Source organism: Salmo salar, unplaced genomic scaffold, assembly GCF_905237065.1.
Source record: "Salmo salar unplaced genomic scaffold, Ssal_v3.1, whole genome shotgun sequence".
In the NCBI taxonomy this organism is placed as follows: domain Eukaryota; kingdom Metazoa; phylum Chordata; class Actinopteri; order Salmoniformes; family Salmonidae; genus Salmo; species Salmo salar.
This window is the reverse complement of record NW_025547551.1, coordinates 10,001-15,000: the sequence shown is the minus strand read 5'-3', so window position 1 is coordinate 15,000 and position 5,000 is coordinate 10,001. Positions and strand designations below refer to the sequence as shown.

The 5,000-nt window shown below is 47.9% G+C and overlaps 1 pseudogene; it reads left to right on the top strand.

The window, feature by feature from the left end:
- Positions 1-5,000, top strand: part of LOC123731953 (epidermal growth factor receptor kinase substrate 8-like) — a 44,226-nt pseudogene that overhangs the window by 35,896 nt on the left and 3,330 nt on the right.

The following is a 5,000-nucleotide window of genomic DNA, read 5'->3' as shown; positions in this document are numbered from 1 at the left end:
CTACGGTAGAACACCTGTATCTACCTGTCGTCTCTGACTGGACTCTGTACCGTAGTAGAGACCAGAAACACTACGGTAGAACACCTGTATCTACCTGTCGTCTCTGACTGGACTCTGTACCGTAGTAGAGACCCAGAAACACTACGGTAGAACACCTGTATCTACCTGTCGTCTCTGACTGGACTCTGTACCGTAGTAGAGACCCAGAAACACTACGGTAGAACACCTGTATCTACCTGTCGTCTCTGACTGGACTCTGTACCGTAGTAGAGACCCAGAAACACTACGGTAGAACACCTGTATCTACCTGTCGTCTCTGACTGGACTCTGTACCGTAGTAGAGACCCAGAAACACTACGGTAGAACACCTGTATCTACCTGTCGTCTCTGACTGGACTCTGTACCGTAGTAGAGACCAGAAACACTACGGTAGAACACCTGTATCTACCTGTCGTCTCTGACTGGACTCTGTACCGTAGTAGAGACCAGAAACACTACGGTAGAACACCTGTATCTACCTGTCGTCTCTGACTGGACTCTGTACCGTAGTAGAGACCAGAAACACTACGGTAGAACACCTGTATCTACCTGTCGTCTCTGACTGGACTCTGTACCGTAGTAGAGACCAGAAACACTACGGTAGAACACCTGTATCTACCTGTCGTCTCTGACTGGACTCTGTACCGTAGTAGAGACCCAGAAACACTACGGTAGAACACCTGTATCTACCTGTCGTCTCTGACTGGACTCTGTACCGTAGTAGAGACCCAGAAACACTACGGTAGAACACCTGTATCTACCTGTCGTCTCTGACTGGACTCTGTACCGTAGTAGAGACCAGAAACACTACGGTAGAACACCTGTATCTACCTGTCGTCTCTGACTGGACTCTGTACCGTAGTAGAGACCAGAAACGCTACGGTAGAACACCTGTATCTACCTGTCGTCTCTGACTGGACTCTGTACCGTAGTAGAGACCCAGAAACACTACGGTAGAACACCTGTATCTACCTGCCGTCTCTGACTGGACTCTGTACCGTAGTAGAGACCCAGAAACACTACGGTAGAACACCTGTATCTACCTGCCGTCTCTGACTGGACTCTGTACCGTAGTAGAGACCCAGAAACACTACGGTAGAACACCTGTATCTACCTGTCGTCTCTGACTGGACTCTGTACCGTAGTAGAGACCCAGAAACACTACGGTAGAACACCTGTATCTACCTGTCGTCTCTGACTGGACTCTGTACCGTAGTAGAGACCAGAAACACTACGGTAGAACACCTGTATCTACCTGCCGTCTCTGACTGGACTCTGTACCGTAGTAGAGACCCAGAAACACTACGGTAGAACACCTGTATCTACCTGCCGTCTCTGACTGGACTCTGTACCGTAGTAGAGACCAGAAACACTACGGTAGAACACCTGTATCTACCTGTCGTCTCTGACTGGACTCTGTACCGTAGTAGAGACCAGAAACACTACGGTAGAACACCTGTCTCTACCTGTCGTCTCTGACTGGACTCTGTACCGTAGTAGAGACCAGAAACACTACGGTAGAACACCTGTGTCTACCTGTCGTCTCTGACTGGACTCTGTACCGTAGTAGAGACCAGAAACACTACGGTAGAACACCTGTATCTACCTGTCGTCTCTGACTGGACTCTGTACCGTAGTAGAGACCAGAAACGCCACGGTAGAACACCTGTGTCTACCTGTCGTCTCTGACTGGACTCTGTACCGTAGTAGAGACCAGAAACGCTACGGTAGAACACCTGTATCTACCTGTCGTCTGTGACTGGACTCTGTACCGTAGTAGAGACCCAGAAACGCCACGGTAGAACACCTGTATCTACCTGTCGTCTCTGACTGGACTCTGTACCGTAGTAGAGACCAGAAACGCTACGGTAGAACACCTGTATCTACCTGTCGTCTCTGACTGGACTCTGTACCGTAGAAGAGACCCAGAAACACTACGGTAGAACACCTGGATCTACCTGTCGTCTCTGACTGGACTCTGTACCGTAGTAGAGACCAGAAACACTACGGTAGAACACCTGTATCTACCTGTCGTCTCTGACTGGACTCTGTACCGTAGTAGAGACCGGAATGGGTTCTGTTACTTTATAGAGCTCTGTTATAATGGGTTCTGTTACTTTATAGAGCTCTGTTAGAATGGGTTCTGTATCAGTGCTGTATGGGGTTCTGTTTGTATCTGGGTCTGGGTCTGGGTCTGTATCAGTGCTGTATGGGGTTCTGTTTGTATCTGGGTCTGGGTCTGTATCAGTGCTGTATGGGGTTCTGTTTGTATCTGGGTCTGGGTCTGTATCAGTGCTGTATGGGGTTCTGTTTGTATCTGGGTCTGGGTCTGGGTCTGTATCAGTGCTGTATGGGGTTCTGTTTGTATCTGGGTCTGGGTCTGTATCAGTGCTGTATGGGGTTCTGTTTGTATCTGGGTCTGGGTCTGTATCAGTGCTGTATGGGGTTCTGTTTGTATCTGGGTCTGGGTTCTGTATCAGTGCTGTATGGGGTTCTGTTTGTATCTGGGTCTGGGTCTGTATCAGTGCTGTATGGGGTTCTGTTTGTATCTGGGTCTGGGTTCTGTATCAGTGCTGTATGGGGTTCTGTTTGTATCTGGGTCTGGGTCTGTATCAGTGCTGTATGGGGTTCTGTTTGTATCTGGGTCTGGGTCTGTATCAGTGCTGTATGGGGTTCTGTTTGTATCTGGGTCTGGGTCTGTATCAGTGCTGTATGGGGTTCTGTTTGTATCTGGGTCTGGGTCTGTATCTGATTGTCCGTCTTCCTCTCGTCTCCTCCTCCCGTCCTCCTATAGGATGATTCTGAAGAGTGATGGGGTCATCCCCCCGCCCCAGCGGCGCCCGCCCCAGAGCCACCCGCCACCCCTCACCCAGGTGGACGTGAGGAGTCGTGTGGCAGCCTGGTCAGCCTGGGCTGCGGAGCAGCAGGACTGTAAGAAAACACAAGTTACAGGGACTTAAATGAGTCTGAAAGGTTCTGCCTTCTAATACGCAGTTCGTCACTCTGTAGTCAATGATATGAATGGACTTCAACAACTGTTCTATGGGTTCAACCAGGTGATGTAGTGAGAGAAAGAGCTGTTCTATGGGTTCAACCAGGTGATGTAGTGAGAGAAAGAGCTGTTCTATGGGTTCAACCAGGTGATAGTTGAGAGAAAGAGCTGTTCTATGGGTTCAACCAGGTGATGTAGTGAGAGAAAGAGCTGTTCTATGGGTTCAACCAGGTGATAGTTGAGAGAAATAGCTGTTCTATGGGTTCAACCAGGTGATGTAGTGAGAGAAAGAGCTGTTCTATGGGTTCAACCAGGTGATAGTTGAGAGAAATAGCTGTTCTATGGGTTCAACCAGGTGATGTAGTGAGAGAAAGAGCTGTTCTATGGGTTCAACCAGGTGATAGTTGAGAGAAAGAGCTGTTCTATGGGTTCAACCAGGTGATGTAGTGAGAGAAAGAGCTGTTCTATGGGTTCAACCAGGTGATAGTTGAGAGAAATGGCTGTTCTATGGGTTCAATCAGGTGATAGTTGAGAGAAAGAGCTGTTCTATGGGTTCAACCAGGTGATAGTTGAGAGAAATAGCTGTTCTATGGGTTCAACCAAGTGATAGTTGAGAGAAATAGCTGTTCTATGGGGTTCAACCAAGTGATGTAGTGAGAGATAGAGCTGTTCTATGGGTTCAACCAGGAGATTAGTTAAGAGAAAGAGCTGTTCTATGGGTTCAACCAGGTGATAGTTGAGAGAAATAGCTGTTCTATGGGTTCAACCAGGTGATGTAGTGAGAGAAAGAGCTGTTCTATGGGTTCAACCAGGTGATAGTTGAGAGAAATAGCTGTTCTATGGGTTCAACCAGGTGATGTAGTGAGAGAAAGAGCTGTTCTATGGGTTCAACCAGGTGATAGTTGAGAGAAAGAGCTGTTCTATGGGTTCAACCAGGTGATGTAGTGAGAGAAAGAGCTGTTCTATGGGTTCAACCAGGTGATAGTTGAGAGAAATAGCTGTTCTATGGGTTCAACCAAGTGATAGTTGAGAGAAATAGCTGTTCTATGGGGTTCAACCAAGTGATGTAGTGAGAGATAGAGCTGTTCTATGGGTTCAACCAGGAGATTAGTTAAGAGAAAGAGCTGTTCTATGGGTTCAACCAGGTGATAGTTGAGAGAAAGAGCTGTTCTATGGGTTCAACCAGGAGATTAGTTGAGAGAAAGAGCTGTTCTATGGGTTCAACCAGGTGATAGTTGAGAGAAATAGCTGTTCTATGGGTTCAATCAGGTGATGTAGTGAGAGAAAGAGCTGTTCTATGGGTTCAACCAGGTGATAGTTGAGAGAAATAGCTGTTCTATGGGTTCAATCAGGTGATGTAGTGAGAGAAAGAGCTGTTCTAGGGGGTTCAAGATAGTCCAACCCCGATATCATTTGGGAGGCCTTTAAGGGGTACATTAGGGGAGAGATAATCCAACCCCCGTTATCATTAGGGGAGGCCTTTAAGGGGGTACATTAGGGGAGAGATAATCCAACCCCCGTTATCATTAGGGAGGCCTTTAAGGGGGTACATTAGGGGAGAGATAATCCAACCCCCGTTATCATTAGGGGAGGCCTTTAAGGGGGTACATTAGGGGAGAGATAGTCCAACCCCGATATCATTTGGGAGGCCTTTAAGGGGGTACATTAGGGGAGAGATAATCCAACCCCCGTTATCATTAGGGGAGGCCTTTAAGGGGGTACATTAGGGAGAGATAATCCAACCCCGTTATCATTTGGGAGGCCTTTAAGGGGGTACATTAGGGGAGAGATAATCCAACCCCCGATATCATTAGGGGAGGCCTTTAAGGGGGTACATTAGGGGAGAGATAATCCAACCCCGTTATCATTTGGGAGGCCTTTAAGGGGGGTACATTAGGGGAGAGATAATCCAAGCCCGATATCATTTGGGGAGGCCTTTAAGGGGGTACCTTAGGGGAGAGATAATCCA